The sequence below is a fragment of the Emydura macquarii genome, unplaced genomic scaffold (genome assembly GCF_026122565.2).
Source record: "Emydura macquarii macquarii isolate MOO-44397 ecotype Brisbane River unplaced genomic scaffold, CSIRO-AGI_Emac_v2 contig_383, whole genome shotgun sequence".
Classification (NCBI taxonomy): Eukaryota; Metazoa; Chordata; order Testudines; family Chelidae; genus Emydura; species Emydura macquarii.
The window spans coordinates 10,398,130-10,424,091 of record NW_027130520.1 but is presented as its reverse complement, the minus strand read 5'-3'; the positions used below and the strand labels follow the sequence as shown (position 1 = coordinate 10,424,091).

Genomic DNA, 25,962 nt, shown 5'->3' with positions numbered 1-25,962 from the left:
TCTTGTTTGAGCTGGTCCCTTCTGGAGTAAGTGAGCTGCAGTGAGTGGTTCCTCAGTTTTTCTGAAATTCGTCTGCAGAGCTACTCAGCGTATTAGAGCTGTATGTAGCTGTCAGAGGGTTATGGATGGTGAGACCTCTGGGGATGCTGTTTTGTTTCTCGAATTTGCTCAGGAAGCAGATGTTGTTGTTAAGTTTTGCTTCCTTTTTCTTCATGTTGTGGAGTTTCCATTTCAAATAGCAAAATTCAATGTCTTCCATTGTTGTATGTAGTATTACTGTAGCTGTGTCAATCCCAAGATATTAGAGAGACAAGGCAGGTACCTCTTATAATAGACAATTTAGGAATCATAATCTTATACGTTATCCCAAATTCATTAGCTCATCTCTTGAGCATCACATAATGACAAGAACGTATTGGTCCAGTACTCTGCACATCGGACTTCCCATTACCAGATCCAAAACAAAACCTTGATGATCCTTATTTTACAGGGCCCTCAGTGGTCTTGCTGTCTCAGGAACCACTTCTCTTTCCATAGCTATGACTTGCTGTGACAGATGCAATCCAGGGCAATGATGAAATTACCATTGTCCAAAAATGAAATTACCATAAATGCATAAAACTATGCCCTCTTAATAGCTGATCTACCTCTGTGCAGCTCCCATCTACCTGACGTCAGAATGATCATGGATCACCTTCCATTCAGATAAAAAAGTAAGACATTTCTTTTCAATGGCCTTCACAAAACAACTACATAACATAGCTCGGTATGAATAGACTAAAGCATAAATACAAGAGAACAGAAGAGGAAAAAAATTCAAAGGACACCCGGACAGCTCCATTAAGGAAGGGATGGAGAACATTGTTCTCCAACATAGTGTGCTTATGTATTTTTTGTCTGTGTTCAGACATCAGAGTCACTGGAATGTTACAATACCCACCAACCTAGATTAGATAGGGAGCCCTGCTTTACTAGCACTTAACCATAGCCTGGAAAAGAGGTAGGCAAAGATGGTTTTGTTATTAAAGCAGAGGATTGGAAATTAGAAGATATGGGCTCAGTTCTTAACTCCGGTACAGACTGTGTGACCTTGTTCAAGTCAATTAGGGCCACATTTTCAAAAAGTATTTAGGTGCCTGAAGAGGCGGCTAGGCACCCAATAGTATTTTCAAAGGTGCAGAAGAAGGTTAAGTGCCTAATTCCCAATGTAAAATGGGGATAATATTAGTTCACTACTTTACTATGGATATACATTTGTAAACCAAATACTACAAACCAATATTATAATATATATTACAGTATATTAGTATTATAAACCAATGCTGCAATGCAGATTTAATGCCTTTTTTACATCAGTCTTTATTTAAAAAGTTAATTATGCCCAGATGCTTAACTCAATATTAACAAGGGAGAAGGATCTCAGGCTAGAATAAGTAAAGAACAGGTTAAAGAATATTTAAATAAGTTAGATATATTCAAGTCAGCAGGGCTTGATGACATTCATCCTGGAGTCCTTAAGGAACTAACTGAAGCAATATCTGAACCATTAGTGATTATTTTTGAGAATTCATGGGGAATAGGTCAGGTCTCAGAGTACTGGAGAAAGGCAAACATAGTACTTATCTTCAAAAAGAGGACAAAAAAGACAAAGAGAATTATAAACTATAAATTATCTTAACTTTGATACCCAGAAAGATACTAGAACAAATTATTAAATAATCAATTTGTTCAAACCTTCGAGATAATAAGGTGATAAGTAATAGTTAAAATGGATTTGTCAAGAACAAATCATGCCAAACCAATATAACTTCCTTCTTTGATAGAGTAACTGATCTAGTGGCTAGAGAGCAAAAAGACATCACGATATAGATGGACTTTAGTAAGCCTTTTGACAATCCCATATGACATCTCATAAGCAAACTAAGAAAATATGGTCTAGATTAAATTTCTATTAGGTAGGTGCAAAACAGATTGAAAGACTGTACTTGAGGAGTAGTTATCAATGGTTCGCTGTCATACTGGAAGGACATATCAAGTGGGGTCCCACAAGGATCTATCTTGGCTCTGGGATTATTCAATAATTTAATTAACAACTTGGATGACAGAGTGGGAAGTACAATATGTTTATAAAATTTGCATATTATACCCCAAAAGAGAGTTGCAAGGGCATGATTAGATGATGATCAATTGCTGTCCATGTCCACTGAGGATAGGACAAGAAGGTATTTGGCTTAGTTTACATCAAGGGAGACTCAGAAATGTATTCCTAAAATCCAACCTAACTATGAGGATAGTTAGGCACTGGAACAGTTTATCTAATGAGGTTGTGGAAACCCCATCATTGGAGGTTTCTAAGAACCGGTTAGCCAAACATCTGTCAGGGAAAGTCTAGGTATACTTAATTCTGCCTCAGCATGGGGGGAATGGTCTAGATCAGTGGTTCTCAACCTGCGGTCCATGGGCCGCTCGTAGCCCAAAGAGCACACAGCTGCGGCCCATGTGACATTCTCAGGGCCATACAGATACTATTGGATGTGGCCCACATAACACATTGTGGGCTGTATACGTGATTCTCTGCTAAAAACAAAAACAATTCAGACTTCAGTGTACTATGTGTGCATGGATGGATGAGTGGAGCACGACAGCAGATTTCTGAAGAACGTGCTATAGAAGTTCAAAGTGAATGTGTGTCACTTGGACAAGCTATTGCCCATATTTTTGTTTAATCATTAGAGCAGTATTTCAGCGACCCAACTGGATCACCCCATTCCAACTTTTACCAAGGCCCTATGATATCCTCATTTTAATAAAACTGACTAAAGGTAAAACAACCAGGAAGCCAGTCAGAAGACATCTTTATGATAGTATCACTCTGAAAATGCTGTGTGCAAGTTCCTGGTGCAACAATAAACTTAGTGTAAGCTTGGCATAAGGACTTTTTAAAAGAAGCACCCATGAGCCCATCATTATTGCCCCAGGAGGCTACCTTTAGTGTTTCTGAATTGCTTTCTCACTAAAGAACAAAAATACAAAAGTTACCTAAAAGGACCCTCTCTGATGAGTTTTGGAACATGAACAAAGATACAATAGGTTGCAGTACTCATACTGGGCAGAGAGAAAGGGTTTCACTTTCCCCCTCTATCCAAAACTGGTAGGCTCCAACTTTCTCAATTTTTTCCTTTTATCAAGTAGGAAGGAAAAAGAGTGACAGCAAAACCATCTACATCTCTTCTTCCATCATCATCCTCTGTAATGGAGTGCAAGAGGAGTACAACAATGGAAAAGACAACAACATAAGTTGTCATATGAAAACATTTTATGTTCCAATGTCAAATTAAATGAAAGTGGAATACTCATTCAATCAAGTAAAAACTGGTTATAACAGAACACAGAGTGTTAGTCTGAAGGCATGATGCAAATTAAGTGAATCTTGAAGTTTTAAGGAACACAACTATGCAGAATATCACCCAAAAAAATTTTAAATAATTGAATTAGAAAGGTTTCGGAACTCTATATTTAAACCAAGGAATAAAAATTATATTGCACCAAGGACTGTGATTTATTGTATTCATTGTCGAAATGCATTGTTTCAAAGACGGAGCAGAAGAAATCAGATGTCATATTCTCAAGCTCAGGTGATGGAAATTACAAGTAGAGGCCTTTTAGTCTTTTGATTTCCTTGTGTATTTGAGTTTAAGAAATCTTAGTTATTTTGTAGTTTGTTATAAATAATGTCTCCAAGATGTAATTTAACCTGACAACTTTAATGAAAAGAGAAATTATAGTTAATAAGGCTCTTTGCTAAGCTCCTTTTGTATAATTAACACCAAAGTTAATGAGTACTGAGCACCACCTTATGGATCAGTTGCATCTTAATATGGTGATGTAATTAATAGTTCAAGACCCTGGTAATGAAATTTATTTTATTAGAGACTTTGTTTCTAATAAGCTAATCAAGATGTTATCCAGGCCTAAATTAAATGGACAGGTTTTAAATAAGTCTTAATAACCTGTATTAGCAACTAGCACATTTCGGATGCTCTGGTAATATAAGCTATTCTTAGAAGCATTTCAGCATCAATATTTGTAACCATTACTAATTTTTGAAAATCATGAAGGGATTCCATTTCATTCAGATATGAATTAGAGTCAAATCCTGCTCTTTATTCTTGTGAGTACTCCCATACATTTCTGACCATCCTTTGATGATTAGTGGTGTTATATCCATCCATATTTATGAATGGGTTATTGTTTGGGTCATAGCTATAAAAATGAATGTTAGACCCAGTCCCTTCTAAACAGATATGAGGCTAAGCTCAGGATGTTAACAGATATTGAGATGTAAGACTGCAACAGTTCACATGTTCTAGAAAGCATTCTGTAAATGATGAGGAATTGTTCTGCTTATCTCTCAGTTACACTGACCATGAGTTAGTGTTTGGGTTATCCCACAGGATCTGTTAAATCAAATACTTAGATTTCTCTGATCCTTGAAGAAATATTAACATCTAGTGCCTTCCCAGAGTAGAATATTAGTTTCACAAGAAAGGGAACATATTTTTTTTTCAATTCTTGTGTGTTACCTGGTTTTGAAGTCCATTTCTCAGCTTTCATTTCCATTTTCACTCTTCCCAGTCAGGCTTCTGTAGTTGTTTAATCAAGAGAATTTACCTGATCAAAACTTTGTATGCAACTGAGAGCTGCAGTTGAGTCTTGGTTGAGCATTCACTATCTTGCATGGCAACATTTCAATTCCCTTTCAAGTAGCTGAATATTTGCTGTGAGCTCTGGAGTTCTGACTGAGACAGGCAAAGGCAACATCTGATTGGCCCAGGTCCTGTGCTCCATTCATGATATTCACAGAGTGCTACAGATATCTGGCAGGTTGCACGGTACAGCAGAACTGTATCACATTTCTTTGTATATTTCCAATGTTGTTTTTTTGGCCATGCTGTTGTGATGGAGACAGTTTGCATTTGTATGTTCATATTGGTATTTGGGGTCCAAATCCCAACAGTGCAGACAGCTGGATTTGAGTGCTCACCTGCCCATATGGAATTGTGAAGTGAGCTTTGTGAGTGTTGGCTTTGGGTGAACGTCAGGTGTTTGGTGTGCCTTCATTTTACCAAAGACTGCACGTATGTGGATGGTGGGGCAGTTTGCCCTGGTAGCTTTTGCTAGTAGCTCAGACCCTCTGTGTTACAGGTTCTACTGGAGGTAGATGCCCTATGACCATTCCACATTACCTTAGTTATGGTCTTTTTACATCAGGATCATCCCGCTAAAGACACTATTGCCAGGAGCCATGTTCCATGATTATAAGGCCACCAGTTCAGGTACTAAGCACAAATGATGTGGAATGTCTTACTCACAAATGAGCAGGGAAGCAATGCTGGAATCTTCAACATGAGGCTCTGGAAGGGCTTATCACATGGAAAGCACAACCCTGTGCTCCAGAAAGTGCTGGCTGCCCTCAATATCCTGACCACTGGGTCTGTTAGCAGGGTTATGACAGCTGTGTTGGACAGGTCACAGCGCTCAGTGCCTTGAACAGTTAGCTGTGGTCATAGATAGGCACAAGAAAGAGAACATTTGTTTCAATGGCATGATGGGTGAATGAATGAGAATACAGAATGCTTCTTTGGCCATTATAGGATTCCCAATTTCCCAAACATTATTAGGACAACCAACTGTACACGTCCCCTTCATTCACCATCCAACCAAGTGTATACGTCCCACTTATTCACCATCCAATCAAGTGTACACATCCCCGTCATTCATCATCCAGGCAAGTGTACACATCCCCGGCATTCACCATCCAAACAGGAAGACATATGCACAAATGATAAGGGTTTTTCACAGTATCAGTGTGCAGCCTATTTGTCATTCTGGCTGCCTCATATATGATGCAAGGAACTTAGAGGCATCTGCTGCACAGGCTGTTCATCACTGATGGGGCTCAGAGATGGTGACAGGTCTGGTGAGTGTGTAATTGGCATGGATGGTCATTGCCATCCTTGCCAGACACCGAGGAGTGGCATTTTAAGGAGGTAGATGTGTTAACTGAGTTGTGGACCGCCTTCTGGAGCTTATGAACCATCATTGGTTCCCATCCATATGCATACTTCCCTTAGACGGTGATGGCACTCATTGCCTGAGCTATTTTTGAGCTCTTGCCCACTCCTAGACATGGGCCTGGTGACTGTGGTTGTAATGCCTGTGCTAACCTATTCTGATTGAATTCCTTGATGTGACATTGAAGCTGTTTGGTCTTCTTTTACACTGCAATGATGAGGTCTTTATGCAATGCCCATCTTTTTCCAGGGAATCTGACTGTCTCCCTGTTCTCGGTCTCTTGAAATACAGGCAACAATGCTTAACTGATCCATTCCTATCTGGCGATCTCTTTCCCCAACCCGTCCACAGCTTTTCATCAGGTGTCAGTGCTGCTCACAAGAAGACATTCACACTGACTGGGGAGAGTTAGGGCCATTTGAAAATGAAGTTTCTTAGGGGCATTGCACTACACACAGAAAGGGCATGAGATACAACCAAACAGTCTGGAAGCTTGTGGTAGCAAAATGAGGGCTGCACAAGATTTTCTACTCAAGGAACCTTCCACTGATTGGAAATGTCTCATGGGAGATGGTGTTGGGACCAGACCTGTGTGTGCATAGCCCGGTGCAGGTATCTTAGTGTGCAAGTTATACATGCCCATGTGGACAGATGAGGCTAACTACTGATTTGTAACTCCCTCAGGGAAAGTGTGACTGCCTGTCAGTGAAGCTGTGCATCTCTTCACAGGTACTGAAATAACTATGTGTACAAACTTGCCGTAGCTGTTCTCCAGAGGGCAGACAACGACAACGTCTGAGACCCTTCCCCATGCCTCTGGACTAGATTATCGTGAGAGCAATGAGCAAGTTGTTTTGTGCACAAACATGGTGCCATAGAACATGCAATGCTTGAGGCACCTTAATGCTGCTCTGTTGCAGCACTGGGAGAGATGTATGCCTCCTATCCTCAGGCAGCAGAAATGTCAGATCTAACCACCTTGTCTTCCTCCAACAGGCTCCAGCATCCAGTCAAATGTGACAGGAAATCAGGAAGGTAGTGGCATTGTCAGCTGCCACCCATTGAACCAGAGCCAGCGATTCAATTCTATTCAGGTTATCTTATAAGCTCACTACTGTAGTAGCTGAGCAACTTCCAATAGTGCATTGAGCAATATGACTACACATCTGTCACCTGTTATTTATTCTCTCCTCTCCTTAGGGGGAGAAGTATGTAGTGGAGTGTCTTGTTTTGGTAGTTTTGTTGTTGTTGGTTTTGTTTAACAAATGCATTAGCAACATGTACATTTACAGAAAGGCAGGTCAAAGAAATGTCTTACACAGGTCACAGGCAACCACAGGCAGTCACACAGTGGATCAGAGGTCATTGAGTGCAGCAATGGACACCCTACATGACCAACATTACACAGATGCTCACAGAGACAAAGGGAGCATCTGATGAGCACTTACTGTGCTCCATAAGGGAAAGTGACAGGTAGAAAAACTGAGAAATAACCACAGTGAACAAGACTTCAATAAGTAAAGTGGACAACATGCTGTGCCATGCACCGTGTGGGCCCTCTCTCATTGCCCACATGTGCTCTAGCTGGATTGTGATGGTATGCCCTACGTATGGAACCTGGCAAGGGTCCATTTTAAGTGTCCTTCCTCAGCATGCCAAAGGGGCATCTCATACCAAGATGGGGATTACAATACTGCAGACCCCACTTGCACACACACACATACACACACAATGTGCTGAACTGCATGTACCCAGGCTTGCCAGGCCCCACCAGCAAGTGCACATTTCTCTCTCTGTGACTCTGCTTACTGTAGTGCATGCACTTCTCTGCCCTTGTATGTAACAAGGTGCAGCAGACTGTGCAACTTGTGTTTCGTGGCTCTAACATGTGCCTGCTTTTCATACTTCATGCTCCTGCATGCAAACATATACTGCAGACTGAATCGGGCCATATGTCTTTGTATGCTGATTTATACCAAGCTGCATTCTTAGTGTCTGGTTCTGCTGATAGTCTTCCAGTTTTTAAATCCTCTGCAACTCATGGATGTTACCTCAGTCTTATCATGGAGCAATTTCTTTTTCACAAAGAGTCATGCACACAATATATAAATGAGATGAAAGTGGAAAATACTGGAAAAAAAGGATAATGTCCTTTTTTTCCCTCCACACTATTTAAGTGACTCCTTCAGGCTTTAGCAACAAAATTAGTTAAGGTTGGTAGCTCTGGTTCCTTTCTTTCTCCTTTGTTCTGATGCTAGCAGTGGGATATTAGCCCATTTGGAAAAAGAGAAAATAAAAAGAAAGTAAAGCAGATCTCAAATGGATTTCCTGCATGTATCTCTTTTATTCACAGCTTTCATTTTTTCTCTACATGCTATCATTTATATTACAACTTCATTATTTAAACCTGTTACGTGATACAGATCGTGTGAGTGATTCTCTGTCAAATGTTACCTTGTCTGCCTCAGTGTTATGCAGACATGATGCTTTGTAAGAGCAGCTGACTTTTTTTTCAAGATTCATAAGGCATTTGTAGAAGATAAGTGATCTTTAAGTCTGGTTTTATTCTAACTTTCAAACATCTCATTACCTAAAAAGGCTCATTTTTGCAGTATTTTAAATATTCATGAACTTCATTTTCCCTTCAGGGCATAGGATTTAATCATCAGCAATGACTGCTCTCAGTTAGGAATCCTTTCTCAAACGTGAAAGTTTTAAATCTGTTCTGTGAACACACCATTCTGATATGAGTCAAACATAAATGCTCCTAGATGGTGGTTCAGAGAATGCTGTGTCTTTCAGTTCATAAAGATTTATAATAGGGAAGGCTGGAGCAGACACTATGGATCTGCACCCCTGAATCGTCAGTGAATTCAGATTTGAATCATCAGATCTTATCTTCTAGGAAAGGGCCAAACCTGAAAATAAAATCCTGCATGACAGGTTCAAGCTTCAAGAAACTACCTTGCCCTTGTCCCCACACTCCAGTCCTGTCTATGCTTCCCATAGACTTTCTTCCTCATTGTATCCTGCCTCCAGCCATCCATTCCCCCAATAAGTCTCATTCCTCCTGCCCCATTTAGCAATGCTGTCTGCTGACACAGGGTCCATGTGACCTTCAGTATTTACCATCTCCTAAGATCTTGGGAGAGGGGCTGACAAACAGGCTCCTCTCAGTTTTCAAATCAATGGGGGTCTGCTGGCTACCAAGTTTCCAGCCACTGAAGGGCTGTCTGATTTTTAGTGCATCTCTAAAGGTTTCTCTGCTGTTTTTACTCTCACTTCCCTTCACACCATTCAATCCACTAAAGAATGGGATTCTCATCTGACAGCCACAATCACCTTTATTAAGGCTCTTGCTGACACCAGATCGACTGCAGCCTGCAGCATTAGCAGGAAAGGACACCCCAGTCAATGGGGTGAGAGGGAGCAGTACAATTGCTTAAATAGCTGGAAGAGGTAATGCTTGACTGCAGAAGCACACAACACTGCAGCTCTAGATGACAATACCAGGATACTTGCTGGGTCTTAAATTTGCTTAGCGACATTTCTCAAAGGAAATGTCTGGCAAGAAAGGGGTTGGTTATAGCTGTGCGTTGAAGGGGGAAAATGCAAGATATTGCGTTAAATTCTGGCCCCCATTGAAGTCAACGGGAATTTTGCCGCTAACTTCAGTGGGACCAGGATTCCATCCATTATTCCTATGTTGTAATATAGGAATTTTCATCTCTACTTTTGGTACTCCTGTGTGTTTGGATAAAGAAATGGGCAAACCATTTCTTACCAGTTAAGAACCTCAGTAATGTCCCAAAATAGAACCTGAGTATTATAAAGCTGATCATTATTGCACAGCAGGATCTCCAGCACTTGCACTCCCCACCTCTTACAGCTTCCAATACAGTATTTTGGCCAAATTCACCATAATTATCAGACCTTTCTGTCTTTAACCCTGCCCTTTGCAAGGATGTATGTATCTGGTACACAATATACCATAAAATACATGTGGTATGGAAGCCTCAACATTTTGTTATTTATGTATAGCCTTTATTATTTGTACAGCGCCAGTAGTGCTTCGTCGCTAGCATACAAACTGGAACAAGTATTTAGGGCCCAGCTAGGTGGGAGTGTTTTGTAAGAAGGTAGTCTGAACCAAACGTCTGCATTATGCCTGCACGGTCTGTGGGTCTGCCTTCTACACTCGCTCGGGGCATACAAACTGGAACAAGTATTTAGGGCCCAGCAAAAGAGTCTGGAATCTTAGGGGCTCTATGCTGGAATCTTCTCCAAGAGCCCCCTTTACTTTTTAATTAATGGGATCTGTTGACAAAAAAGACCACCTATTGGTGGGGAGGAGGGAGAAAGTTTTGTAAAATCAAACATCTTAAGGTAGTCTGAACCAAACGTCTGAATATTTAGGGTGTGTTTTAATATGATTCTATGATGCAAAGTTCAGGTTGTTTAGAGATAGAGTTCTAGCTCAGGGCGATGGCTGTAGACGCCAACTGGGATCATCAACATCTCTACTGCTTACACAGAGAAGCTGAAAATACTGTAGATAGTCTTATTCCATTAATTATTTTCACATTTCCGAGGTAGTTGTAAAGCAAAGCTGAATTTATTCTGTACAGTCACTTCATACTGTTACAATTGTTCTGTTTCCTTTTCCCTCAAGTTCATGCAACACAATAAAAAGTAAATTGAATTGAGATAAAAATGTTTGCTTAATATCCTTGCTCATGGATTTTATTGCCTAGTCTTTAAAAGGAATTGCACTTTAGGCACTTTATTTTTAATCTATGAGTGATTATGCTGAATGCTTTGTGGAATGTCTTGGTAATATATTTGCCACTGTTACATCTTTCAGATAGGTCTTTTAGGTGTCTGAGTTATACCAAGTGGTTAGCCACCCACCAATGCTGCTTTGATAAAAGCCCAGTGGAGCAGCAGATCCTAAGTTGCTAAAACAATTAAATCTCCAATCCAATACATGATAAGATGCCACTTTGATTAGTGTCCTGGCAGCTGCATTCAGATCTCTTAATTTTACTGGAGAACAGCTTTGATTTGTTTATAATAGGTAACCTTGATAAAACTGATAGTAATTGATACACAGAAGTAGTCATATTTTTAAGGTAATGTTACACTCTTTAAAGGTACACAGGACAAGAATATCAGAAAATTGAATATTTAAGATAGCACTTTTAACTCTTGAGGATGATGTGATATGAATTCATATATGTATGGTGGCTATGCTGTAAAGCAAGAACCTTCACAGTGTATTTTTTCCTATTCCATTATCAATTGCCAAGATATTTGAAGTATAAACAAGCACTAAATTCAAATTCAAAGGAATTTGCCCATTATACATGTCAAATTGACAGTGCTAGATGCACAGAACAGGTACTGTATGAACAAAGACTGTCAAATGCCAGGGCCATAGGCAAGAAATTCCACTATTGCACTCCAACAGTCCACAGAGGGGCAGGGTGAGAAACAGAAGAACCAGGAGAGCCACTGAAATTTAAATTGGATGTGCATGGGAAAAACTCTGCTCTGCACATTAAGGGACAGATTGTCAGGTAATCAGCATAGTTCTGTTGAAGTTAATGAAGTTACACAAACTTACAGCAGCCAAGAATTGGGCCCAGTGTTTTCAGTATCATAGTAAGCTTTATGCACAGGATTTATAAAATGTTTTCCATGTAAAATCCCATTGTAATGTCAAGGACTCTTTTACCTCTGATAAGACATAATTTTAATAACTGAATTGGCTGCCTTGCATCAGCTCAGACAAGAGGCACTGGTCACGTGGGCTTTGACTCTCAGAACTCGTATTCCTCATGCGCTATAGTACAATTAGAATTCTGCAGAAATACGATACAAGGAAGATTGGCATTCTATTTGCCACTTTCCAAGTAGTATGGAAATGGGGTGCACCAACCATGTTGTGACCTTTTGGAGGAGTCAAAAAGTGCTGGGCCATGAAAAAATCTAATGCATCAGATGAGGATTGGATGCATCAGACGAGGTATTTCCAGTACAGAAAGGGAGGTGTTAATACCATTACACAAGGCGCTGGTGAGACCTCATCTGGAATACTGTGTGAAGTTCTGGTCTCCCATGTTTAAGAAAGATGAATTCAAACTGGAACAGGTGCAGAGAAGGGCGACTAGGATGATCCGCGGAATGGAAAACCTGTCTTATGAGAGGAGATCCAAAGAGTGTGGCTTGTTTAGCCTAACCAAAAGAAGGTTGAGGGGAGATATGATTGCTCTCTATAAATACATCAGAGGGATAAATACCAGGGAAGGAGAGGAATTATTTAAGTTCAGCGCAATGTGGACACAAGAACTAATGGATATAAACTGGCCAACAGGAAGTTTAGACTTGAAATTAGACACAGGTTTCTAACCATCAGATGAGTGAAGTTCTGGAACAGCCTTCCAAGGGGAGCAGTGGGAGCAAAAAACCTAGCTGGCTTCAAAACTGAGCTTGATAAATTTATGGAGGGGATGGTATGATGGGTCAGCCTTATTTGGCAATTGACTGATCTTTGACTGCTGGTGGTAGATATGCCATTGGGCTGTGATGGGACGTTAGATGGGATGGGTTCTGAGTTATTACAGAGAATTCTTTCTTGGGTGTCTGGTGGGTGAGTCTTACCCACATGCTCAGGGTTTAGCTGATCGCCATGTTTGGGGTCGGAAAGGAATTTTCCCCCAGGGCAGATTGGCGAAGATTTACCTTCCTCTGTAGCATGGAGCATGGCTCACTTGGTGGTGGATTCTCTGTACCTTAAAGTCTTTAAACCATGATTTGAGAACTTTAATAACTCAGTCATAGATTAGAGGTTTATTACAGAAGTGGGTGGGTGAGGTTCTGTGGCCTGCATTGTGCAGGAGATCAGACTATATGATCATATTGGTCCCTTCTGACCTTAGAGTCTATAAGTCTATAGATGTTGGTCACATTCTGAGGATATCTATTTAACTGCTTGAGGAAAAACTTACTGTAAGACAGAACACTTATCATTGACAGATGAGGTCATGTAACTACATTTTGACATCAGGCCAGCTAAAATTGAAGAGATCCTTCACAGTAAATACATTAAAAATGAGAACTATATCTTTGCCAGATCCATGATTCAAATATCCTAGTCAAGCAGATAAGCTCATGAAGGTGCCAGCTACATGTCAGGAATGATTAATGAAAAACAAGAGAATTTTGTCCACTGGTATTAGGTGGCAAGGGAAGGTGAATGTAAGGAAAACTAATAAATAGTTCTCATAAAATAGTTACCCATGAGTCAGAAGCTGCTGCTACTCCCCAATAGTGTTATCAGAATTACTATATCTTATGGCTTTTCTTCCTCGGCGTGTTGGTCTCCCTCAGCACCAGAACATTTATATTCAAACTCTCCAAAAGAGTTTAGCCTAATACTGGCAGGACAGGCTACTGTAAGAGAAATTAGGCATTAATGCATTTCAAAGGAGAAGTGGCTAGATTAAAAAGCAATGATATTTCATACAAAATTAGGCATCCTGGGTCTACACATAAAGAGGTAGTAAGATCAAGCCTGAGCATACTTCCTTTGAAAACTCATTTGCACTCCAGTCACGTGTTTGTTCCGAGTGTCTGGGCTTCAGGCTGCAGCTGGGGCCATTGCCACTAACACAAGACTCAGTAGCATAAAAGACCAGAACGCTTTTGCACCCAGGGCATGATTTGGAAGTGTTATCATATGTAATCCTAGTCACTAAGAGATGATTCAAACTAAGAAAAAGAGGCTAACGAGGAAAATGTAGGGGCTGCGGTAAATATGAATCAAAAGATTCAATTTTCAAAGAAATTGACATGCATATGAGGGAAGCAGCTCCTATTCGACAGTTAGGTTCAACATCAGCAGTGATGACATCATCTTCCTTCTCTGGACGGTGCTGCTCAATCTCCATGCCAGTACTTACTTGTGTATACTTGTAGTACACTATCAGACTACAGAGAAGTGAACTGCGCCAAAGCAAATGAGCAATATCATACCCAAGGAGTTTATGTTCTTAAAGAGGCAGCTCTCTCCTGAATGTGACAAGTGCCATGGTTATCTTTATTTTTCAAGTGGACATATGGACACTAGAAACTGGACTGAGAACAAATAATTCTATATCATCCTCAAAACAGCTAACAGACATCCCCATCACAGAACGAGTAGGTGATTGGTCATTCCTCTTTCATATGGTTTTGGTGTGTGTGTGCAAGAATTTTACATTCAGTTCCAGTAAACTTTGTAATTACTGGTAATTTTCCTTCTTAATCAGATCTTATAGGATTTTCAGTCGTGGATCTTTGCGTTTTACAGATGAAACTATGTGTGCTGAACTCCCTCAGCTCTTCAGGTTTTTTCACCTTGTAGTAGCAGGGTACTATATAAGCCGGTCCTCCACCAGATGCCAAATATAATGTTGTTCTCTGAAAGGTCCAATGAGTTGCTTCAAAACCAAAGGCCTTCTAGGAAAATATATGGATATTAATTTAATGTAGGAAAAGGGCCTCTGGCTAATCACACCGGTATGTCGAGAATGCTGGCAGGATGTCTGTTTCTATTAGTTCCCAGTATTTGTTGTTTTAAACCTTTGCCTATTTCTATTGTAATTTACCATAAGACATGCCCCATAAGCTATACCTGAAGAGCTCAGAGACTTTTAGCATATTAGTGCACAATTTGGTAGCCTGTTTGTTTAGTAGTCTTTCACACAGGAGCAGATTACACTTAAGTTCATACATTCCAAGGCCAGAAGGGACCATTGTGCACATCTAGTCGGAGTTCTTGTCTAACACAGCCTATAGAACATCCCCAAAATAATTCAGATATCTGCACTGGCTTCCTGTTAGCAAAGTTTAAAGCATTGGTTTTGTCCTATTACCTAAAGCCTTAAATGATCTGGGCCTAGATTACCAGAGGGACCACCTGTCTCCTTGTGATACCCCAGTAGCTGAGATCTGACAAACCACTCAGTTGTTGACCTTCACCTGTTTTAAATGGACTATGGGAGGGAGCTGGTGAGGTGTGAGGCCACATTTGAGGTGTGAGGCTCTCATCTACACAACTAAGTTCCCCACTCTGTCAGACACATCCAAGTCTCTTGACTTTCTACCAAGGCCTCTATTTCCCTGGCCTTTTCAAAAGGGGTAAAAATTAAGAGGATAGAGGATTTCGGGGAGGCTTATTATAGGTCTAACTAGGTTGTGTTTTGTTTAGTTTTCCTCTTGCTGCTTTGCTGTCCCCTGATTCTGGTTTGATCAGTAACATTTAGTCATAGCTGAATTTATATCTTTCTTCTCAAATCATTTTTGATTGGTTGTATATATTCAAACACAAATACAAAACAAGCTAAGTGTACTCTAAGTCCAAGTGTCAAGCTGAGAGCCTCCTCGGTATATGCCATTAATGTGTAGAGTGAAAGACACACTGTTCTCATAGTAATTCTGTGCAAAAAGAGTACTTATAGACTCTCCATGAGCCAGTGATATTGACAGATCAGCGTCTTCATGTGGAGGTGGAGGATGGGTGAGGGAAACAATTTTTATGTCTACAGGATTCAAATGGTAACAAATGGAATCCCTCTCTTTCATCAGATCAATAGATGTTTTCATGCTCTTCTTTTACCTTTGTGAAAAGAACAGAGAGGAGTATCATAAATCATCTTAAACCTTTAGAAAATGGAAAATAAATCCACTTAACCATACATTTTAGAGACATGTTTGCATCAGCTTCCACAAATGAATATTCATTGTCAACAAATAAGCAATACCTTGTAGTTTGTGAATGACAATGCAGAGAAGCAAAGGACAGTACCCCAAGACCAATATCATGCTGAGAAGGTTTGTGAACGTCTGTGTCCTGGAAAAGAACACAATAACAGAGCTATCTCCCTGATGTCACTTCTGACGGAAGTTCAGTACAGTAGTATTCCCCCATGGTCTGAGCCGGCCTAAAATATTTAACATGTTACTTTAAAGAAAGCTAAAGCAGGAGCAACTCCAGATTTTAAAAATAGAAAGGATACTTTAATAGATGATGCAGCTGCAAATAAGTACTACTGAAAGCAGTTGTGGCACCAATACCAGGAGCAATTGTAGTGAAGGGAGGCTAAGAAATCACACACAAAAAAGGGTGCAAGGAAAACTAAGGGTTTCTTTAAAAAAAAAAAAAAAAAAAAAAAAAAAAACTTACTGTCACTCTCTTTTTAGTTCTGAATACCTAAACCTAGAGAAACAGGCTTTATCATGGAAACGGTCACAACTTTAATAGTAGCACTACCAGCAGGATTGACTATAACATCAGTCCTGCTTTTTATTCAAGACTTTTCTAAAAGAATGCTCTGGTACAAAAGAAGTGAGTGAGCTCCTTTAAGAAGTAATTTTACAGTGAAAACTTTCAAATAAGTTCAGGTACCCATCCTACATTTTATTTGGAGAGATCCCTGAAACAAAAAAAATTTGTCATAATGTGACTAAATTTTGCATGTATTGCCCAGCAACATATCATCATTTAGGTTTTAATGGAAACAAGATTTCCATTTTAACCACCCTTACCATACACATAAAATGCTGAAAGTGTATGAAACTGTCCACCCTCTGTGCTTAGATCACCCAGCAGATCTGTTTACAATAGCAGATACTGCAGGGACTGAAAAGCACAAAAATATTGAAGAATAGGAATAACATGAAGTAAGCAATTATTTGCATCAAATGTGGTATTGAGAATTTGAAAGTTGGCCTTATGGTCCCTTTTGTTATTAGTAAAACAGTCTTCTCTGGATTTCTACCATTTATGTGAAAAGAAAGTACAAAGCGAAAGTGCTAGTCCCATGTGTGTCCCCTGTCCTCATTATATTTGCCAGAATCTGCTAAGAATAATGATTGGTTTCATATGCCAATACACAGATCTGTATCAGCAGACTTGACCTTTACCTTGAATTTATACTTCACTCTTTCTGCATGTCAGTCAAACATTTGACCTGGTCTGTGAATGGAATACAGAGGGGAAATATAGGATTAAAAAGGGATATTGTCCATGTTTTTGGACCTCAGCCATACCTTACCTCAAAATCGTTATAACCTGGGAGACTGGATAGCTCAAAGGGTAAAAAAAAAAAAAAGGTAACAGGACAGAGATCAGGATATCCAACATCACAGCATCAACATTTGCCTAAACTCGTAAGTCTTTAGCCATTAGAAACAAGGAAGGCAGTGAGAATGGGGCACCATCAGGGACATGTTTGTGTTTTTCAGTATTTAGATACCACAGTAATAGATGCCATAGACACCATCAGGATCAGAAAGGACTTGCGAACTATTGCATATATGAAGTCCAAGTCCCAGAGTTATTAGTCAGGCACCCTCTTACCAGTGACTGGATGAATATGACAAAAATGCCTTGCAGAGGTGTGGGGGAGATGTCTCATGATCATTGTGACAGTCAGTTCTTCACTCTAGCTTTCATTTTGATAGAAATCAGGGCTTTAAGTTTAATTAGTTCAGGTACTTAGAATACGGCTCACAGTTCTTCATGAGACACTTTTGTGACCACTGCTGGGAGGAAGCAGATTTTAACAAAGCTAGAAAACTTTACTTGTCCTTTCAGTAGAAAAGCAGGTTCTACTGTTTTGATTGGTGACAAGGAAGTCTGGACTAAATAAACACACTGGATTTATAATCTATTACAACAATCTATAGCCCACTAACCCCCCTCTTTCATTTTATGACTGATGAGGTGTCAACTTGCCACTTCACCTTGAATTTTCTCTGGCAACATGTGCTAACTCATTAGTTTAACAACATATTCCAGCTCGTATTTAGCTATGATACTCTGGCACCTTTTCCAGACGGAAGAAGAGCTCTATGAAAGCTTGAATACTTGCTTCTTTCACCAACAGAAGTTGATCCAATAAAAGATATTACCTCACCCACCTTCTCTCACCTTGTCATTTGTCGAAAGAGAAACAAAATGCTTCAGGCGCTGTAGCAGGCCAGAGGATGTGTTTTAATCCTATTCCCTGAGGAGCAGCGATTATGTGGTCCTTCATTTTCCTCATTCTAGTGCAGCTTGCTGCTGGTTGCTTCCTGCTGAGTTGTTAAGTTAGCATGCTGCTCACCCCACAATGATAATTCTTTCTTTAGTTGGGGGTCTTAAAACTAAAATCGTCAAACGTTAGTGCTGCTTTAAAACTTTTGCTCAAAGTATTGGTCACATCTAGTTTTATCATGCAGTTTCCTTGAAAGTGGTCCCATTTAGATTTTTAACTGTCCAGTGATGATGTAATTAGAATGGATTTTGACTATTAGCTCAGGATGGATATTGGGATCAGCGACTTTGAGCAGTATCAACCTTAAGAACAACTGCTATGATTTCAGATTTCTGTGACATGGGATGACACCTTTTAATCCATTTTCAAACCTGCTCAGTTGTATTTAAAGAGGCTGGGGAAGTGGATTTCATCCAAAGACACATCTGCCCCTTTTAAAGTCTGCCTTATCACTAAGGCATGTATTCAGACAAGCTGCCTGACACCTCTAGTACTTAAGAAAAAAAAAGTCTTTTGTGGTCAATGTCCGCCACCCGATTCTGGCAGAAGTTAGGCAGCCAACACTGGATCTTTTCCATGAGACAAAATGGAGTGCAATCAGATTATGCTGTTCACAATAACACACTTTCAGTGTAAGTGTACAGGTGTTTGGAGGTTTTCTTGGTGGGTGTTTATTTTACACAAAGCTAGTTCAGTTGTTAGAGCTTTATGTTTCCACCTGTCTCTTTAAATGTGGAATTCTTGTCCAAGATGAGCATAGCTCTGGGAAGCAGAAAGTGCTTTGCTTCAGAGACCCAAGATCCCTGCTACACTTCCATAGTGAACGTGACTTTCCAGATGAACCAAGAGTCACCTGATTTAATTATGTCTTTCCTATAAAGGCAGCCAAGCACCACAGGAGCCAGCAAACAGAGCTGAAGTCAGGGAAGTTTGAGTGGGAATTTTAAGGGGATGAGTGGGTGTTCTGTTGCGGGGGAGGTGACAGGAGCTTAGGAGGGAGGGCTGTGACAGCTACGGAAGCAGCAGTGGTAGCAACCAAAAGAATGGAAGAGACAACGAAGATTCCTGGATGTACATTTTCCAGAGAGAGTCCCTGAAATGTGCTTTGTTTGTATGAAGTGCCACCTGATAGTCTCTTCCATCAGATCTATCTGAGGTTTGGAGATGGAGGTAGAAACTATGGTTAACTTTTGAAAGGGATTTGAGCAGATGATGGAGGGAAGGAGAGAGGAAGCTGACAGGAAACCTCAAGACTTGCAGATACAAGCTGGACCAGAGAACTGAAGATTGACTGCTGGATGAGGAAAGTGCCTAATGAAAGCTTATCTACGAGAATGACGCAGAGGCAGAGACTGGTTAGCAAAGGAAAAATAGAGCTGAGGAACAACAGAACTGGAAAGTGAAGGGGAGATGCAGGCAGCAACAGAAGATGGGAGGATGAGAAAGAAGAGAAGAATGGCTAGTCCTCTAAGACGGGAAAAGCCAATGGAGGTAGCCAGAGTTCGGAGCCTCAGGAAGCTAGAGGATGACTCACAAAAGATTGCAAGTGAGAACAGAAAACAACTTTCTGCAGCCAGAAAGAAAAGGAGGAGGAAGTCTGGAGAATCACACCAACACCAGGAAAAGGAAGGCCTACATGACTGGGGATTCCCTACTAAGAAGAACAGGAAGGCCTGTCACCAGAGCTGATCCAGAGAATAGAAGGTTGTGCTGCCTGCAGGGAGCTAAGATATGGGATCTAGACCCAGGATGTAGATCTATGTAGACAAAGGTTTCTAACCATCAGAGGAGTGAAGTTCTGGAACAATCTTCCAAAGGGAGCAGTGGAATCAAAATACCTAACTTGTTTGAAGACTGAGTTTGATAAATTTACAAAGGGGATGATATAATGAGATTAGGCCATATGCCACTGTAAGCATTCACAACTGCTAGTAGCAAATATCTCCAGCAGCTGGAGATGGGACCCTAGATGGGAAAAGAGCTCTGAGTTACTAAAAATAATTCTTTCCCAGGTGCCTGGATGGTGGATCTTGCCCGCATGCTCAGGGTCTAACTGATCATCATATTTGGGGTCAGAAAATAATTTTCCTCCAAGTCATATTGGCAGTGATCCTAGGGATTTTTTGCCTTCTGCTGCAGCATGGAGCACGGATCACTTTCTGGTTTGAACTAGAGTAAATGGTGGATTCTCTATAACTTGAAGTCTTTAAAAGAAGATTTGAGAATTTCTGTAATGGACCCTTAACCTCTAGCTGAGTTACTGGAGTGGGTGGGTGAGATTCTGTTTGTGATGTGCTGGAGGTCATAGATTCATAGAATTAAAAGTTAGAAGGAACCATTGTGATCATTTAGTCTGATCTCCTGCACATTGCAGGCCACAGAACCTCACCTCCTGACCTATGATAGACCACTAACCTCCGGCTGAGTTACTGAAATCCTCAATCCTGGTCAGACTAGATGATCATGATGGTCCCTTCTGACCTTAAAGTCTACAAGTCTTCAATTTTTTCCATCCATAACATTCAAATTTCTCTCTCTGTCCACAGAAAAGTTGAACTTTAAGTATATTGTATTCAGCTGGAACACAGGAACTGCCACACTAGATTAGACCAAAGGGCCATCTAGTCCAGTATCCTGTCTCTAGCAGTGACCAATACCAGATGCCTCAGAGGAAAGCTAACAGAAGTGTAATAATATGTACCTTCACATGTGGTCTCCTCCTACTCCTTTGCAATTACATGTTGGCTTTAACCCTGAAGCTTGAGGTTTAATATCTCTTCCTAACTTTATTAGCAATTACTGTAACCATTAGATTACTGTTATCCATAATAAAGCCCAATCCCTTTTTGAATCCTGCAAAATTATTGGTTTCAGTGACATCCTGTAGCAATGAGTTCCACATTTTTATTACATCTTGGCTGAAAAAGTGCTCTTCTGGTGCAATGCAGATCACAAATCACTAGAAGACAAGACACTCTCTGTCATGGGGATCTAGCAGTGGTATGCGTCTGACCATAGGGAATATTGCAAAACTTTCCTCTTCAACCATTAGAATCATAGAATATTAGAGTTGGAGTGGACTTCAGGAGGTCATCTAGTCCAACCGCCTGCTCAAAGCAGGACCAACCCCAATTAAATCATCCCATCCAGGGTTTTGTCAAGCAGCACCTTAAAACCACTAAGGATGGAGATTCTACCACCTCCCTAGGTAACCCATTCCAGTGCTTCACCACTCTCATGGTGAAAAAGTGTTTCCTAATGTCCAAACTAGACCTCCCCCACTGCAACTTGAGACCATTGCTCCTAGTTCTGTCATCTACTAGCTCCATCCTCTCTGGAACTCCCTTTCATGTAGTTGAAGGCTGCTATCAAATCCCCCTTCAATCTTCTCTTCTGCAGACTAAACAAGCCCAGTTCCCTCAACCTCTCCTCATAAATCATGTGCTCCAGCCCCCTAATCACTTTTATTGCCCTCCTCTGGACTCTCTCCAATTTGTCCCATCCTTAATGTAGTGGGAGGCCCAAAACTGGACACAATACTTCAAATGAGGCCTCACTAGTGCCGAATAGAGGGGGATAATCACTTCTCTTGATCTGCTGGCAATGCTCCTACTAATGCAGCCCAATATGCCGTTAGCCTTCTTAGCAATAAGGGCACACTGTTGACTCATATCCAGTTTCTTATTCACTGTAACACCCAGGTCCTTTTCTGCAGAACTGCTGCCTAGCCCGTCGGTTCCCAGTCTGTAGCTGTGCATGGGATTCTTCTTTCCTAAGTGCAGGACTCTGCACTTGTCCTTGTTGAACCTCATCAGGTTTCTTTTGGCCCAATCCTCCAATTTGTCTAGGTCACTATGTATCCTATCCCTACCTTCCAGGGTATCTTCCACTCCCCCTAGCTTAGTGTTATCTGTAAACTTGCTGAGGGTGCAATCTACCCCATCCTCCAGATCATTAATGAAGATGTTGAACAAAACCGGCCCCAGGACCGACCCCTGGGGCACCCTGCTTGTGACCGGCTGCCAGCTAGACATGGAGCCATTGATCACTACTCACTGAGCCCTATGCTCTAGCCAGTTCTTGATCCATTTTATAATCCATTCATCCAACCCATACTTTTTTAACTTGCTGATAAGAATACTGTGGGAGACTGTTTCAAAAGCTTTGCTAAAGTCAGGGTATATCACGTCCACCGCTTTCCCCACATTGACAGAGCCAGTCACCTCTTCATAGAAGGCAATCAGAATTACCAGAATGATATTCAGAAAAACTTCTCCTTCCTCTTTTGTGCCTGCTGCCCTCCAAAATAAATGCTACCCCAAGCAGAGATTCCTAAAACTCTAAACTGGGGAAGCGCTAGAGACTGCATGAAGTCCTCTAGTAGCTTTGCTATTGTCGATGTATTTGATGTGAAAGGTATTCAGATGTTATGGTGATGGGCACCAGCACCAGATCCTATAAATAGAAAAGTGGAGAAAGATAACAGATTCTGACAACTAGGAATGCCCATATGCTTAGACTGTCCATACTTTAATGGGCAGCTGAAAAGTCCAGATAAAGCACCTGAGCTGATTTAACATAGGTAATAGGAAAACAGAGCTTAAAGGTAAAGGAAAGCTGCAATATATTAAGACATCAAGGCACAAAATGAACAGATGACTCGATCTTTTTGTTTCTGTATCACATTGTAAGCTCATATTTAATGTGTTGTCTGACATGACCACTAAATCTTAGTATTACAGCTTGTCCCTCATTAATTTACAGGTTATTTTTTCCTCGGGATCTATTAGTTTGCATTTTCTTCCTCCTTTCCCTTACCCCTCCACATTCCCTCAACCTGAATTTTATTTTTCGTGTTAACTGGGTTGAAATTCACTCAGTCTTGAGCACAGTTGTGCCTAGTGACTGATTTGGTTAAAATAGTTTCCACCATTCCATACAACTGCCCTTCTAATCTTATTTCTAATGTTCTTTCCCGAAATGAATCTGCCTTTTTTGCTGCATATAATGTTTACATTGCTACCTACTCTTAGGTTTAGGTCTCTTTCATATTACTACTTTCCAGGTTTCTCACTCCCAGGAATCTGTTTTTCTGATTATTAATTTTTGAATGAACTAGGTTGCGCTCTCCAAAACCAATCCTATTTTTAATAATTTACCATATACTGTGCAGGTTTTCCTATCTCCACTGGTTTTAGAACACTTCCCAGTTAGCATCATCTGTGAACTACATTAACATTCAATGCATAGCTCTGTTCAGCTCAGTTTATTCATCTTACAAAAACCCTCCCCTTAGAAACAGTGATAGAGGTAGGGGTTCCCCAAACACTTCATGATGTCTTTACACATAGTTGCCTTTCCTTATAGGTACAATTCCTAGTTTAACTGAAAGTATAGCTGAGGAAAAAACCTAACAAGTATCATAATTAACTCAAAGAGCTCTTATTCCTGTCAACACAAGCCAACAGAGCATATCTATTAGACACTCCCTCTTTTGATGAAGCCTAGAACACCAGGTGGTCAACTTTTAATTGAAGATAATTAACTTTCAATTACCATCAGTTACATTTTCCATTGGTTAATGGCTGTAACCACTAGATGTTCACTTAGTTTGTAGTGTCTTTCATTCTCTTTCCACATGTTCATTCATTAAGAAATTAACCCTCTCTTTTTTAGTCTTCCAGGGTCTATCAGCCAGCATAGCTCAGCATAGCCACAAAAATATTTAAGGACTTAAACCCCAAACTTGGGCACCTAAGTTCCAGTTTTAGGCACCACAGCAATCCAAACCCTGTAGGTACCTAAACTCACATAACACCTCAGTTATCCCATGCTTTGGACCAGGAACTTGAAGCTGAACCTCTCATATCTGAGGTGAGTGTTGCAAGTGCCAGATGAGTGACCCAGCCACTGGGCTACTGGTAATTCTGGGGTAAGGGTGTGTCTACAGCCTGAGGAAGATTTGTCAACACTGATTCATTACCATGATCATTTTGGTTCCTATAAATCAGCATTTGCCAAGGAAAAACTGTTCCATCAAAAATGTCCCAGCCAGCTCTTCTTTTAGTTCTAATTCCAGCCTCTGATGTCCCCTTCCTATAAACAAAAAGGTATTGAATTAAACAAAGTCAATTTATCTCAATCAAAAATAAAGGTTCTCTGTTTTAATTCAGATACTCAAAAAGAAGGACTGCTATATAATCTCTATTATAACTGATCATAGAATTTATAGTGGAAGAGACAGCAGATCACCAGGTCTATCCCTCTGCTAATACAGAATATAGTTTCCTCAGACAGAAAACATTAAGGTATAAAATTGAGACTACGCTTACTTGAATTAAGCCAAAGAAATGTAAGTTAGTCAGCATTGCAAATAATGATACATTGCAACAAACTGAGCTGTTCAACACATTAGGATAGCAAAGGGATTTTCATGATTTTTCTCAACCTCTGGTCCTTGTTTGTCCATGATGGATGATATGAAAAAAGGAATAATCACCCAATTCTGAACAATAAAGAAATTACTCATCATAGAAATGCCACTATATTCTTTTTTTGTAGCATCCCAATTTTGTTTCTCTGACTTTGGCCTTTTAGTTTATGTTTCTAATCAATGCAGGAGCTGAATTGGAGGAAATAAATGATAGCGAATTTACCTGAGTAATTAGATTGTGGGTCTAATGCTGCTCCCATGGAAATGTAACTAATGAGCACAGTATTTTCTGTTCTTGTTGTATTGTTTTCACACAAGCATTTCATTACAGATTCTGTAAGAGACATTTAAATTATATGGTATATTTTGACCTTTTCTACATTGCAATTAATTTAGTGCTCATAAAAGGTTGTCAGCCCTGGAAACCAAAGTCTTTTTATACACATAACACACACAACGTGGGTAGCATTAGTCCAGGATCCTGATGTGGATCAGCTGTGCTCTGGAAGGATCATGGGGAAAGAGGATGGTTCCAGTTTGTTGATTGGATCCTGGCTCTTCATGCTAGAATTGTTGGCAAGAGTTTGGTGCCAATAATGATGGAGACGTGTAACAGAGACTTCTACCTATTTCAGTGTGGACTGAAATCATTTCACGTAGGCAAATGAACATCAGTCAGATAGTAATGAATGATTAGAGTCAATATTCACTTTGTCTGGATTTGAACCTGTGACCTAATTGTGAGAAGCTCTTTATCCCATGATCATACACTTGAGCAAACTATTTCCTTTATTTTTCTGCAAACTTCAATTTCCTTTTTATATCTGTTCTATTTTATTTCCAAGGCTACCAGACAGTTATTCATTTTTATTACAGAATTATAGTTCTGTCCCAAGGCCCCAGTCTTCTAGGCTCTCCTGAAATACAGTAGTACAGGCTATTCTTCCTTCCAATGAACTCTGTACACAATGGCATTACAATTTAGCTAACTTGTTTCCATGTCTGAGTAGTGTAACAAGCATAGAAAATACCCCTAGATATGCTTACCTTATATATGAAGTGCACTGTGCTTTTTACTGGTGTTGCAAAGGGTTGTATCGAGAGAATAGCTGATAAGCTGAAGACTATCATGCTACTACCATTGGTCATGCCATTAAGGGGGTCATATTTTTTAAGACAGGTGCATACAGTTGAATGCACCTAATTTCTGTGCACAAATAAACATTTTTACTTCAATAACAGCCAACTCATATTTGAGTTCTGCAACATGAAACCAACATGATTATTTTTATAAATTTATTAAATTAATTTAGAATATGTACTTTGAGATGACACATCCTTTTATAAAGTTTCTGAATATCAACATGTGTC

At 40.2% G+C, this 25,962-nt stretch overlaps 1 long non-coding RNA gene across 1 annotated transcript; it reads right to left on the bottom strand.

Moving 5' to 3' along the window:
• Positions 1-15,174: 15,174 nt before the first annotated feature.
• Positions 15,175-24,984, bottom strand: LOC137145354 (uncharacterized). Its single transcript, XR_010917633.1, has 3 exons — positions 24,815-24,984; positions 24,142-24,254; positions 15,175-15,736 (listed from the first exon to the last, which is right to left on the bottom strand). It is a non-coding gene; the product is annotated as an uncharacterized lncRNA (long non-coding RNA).
• Positions 24,985-25,962: the final 978 nt, after the last annotated feature.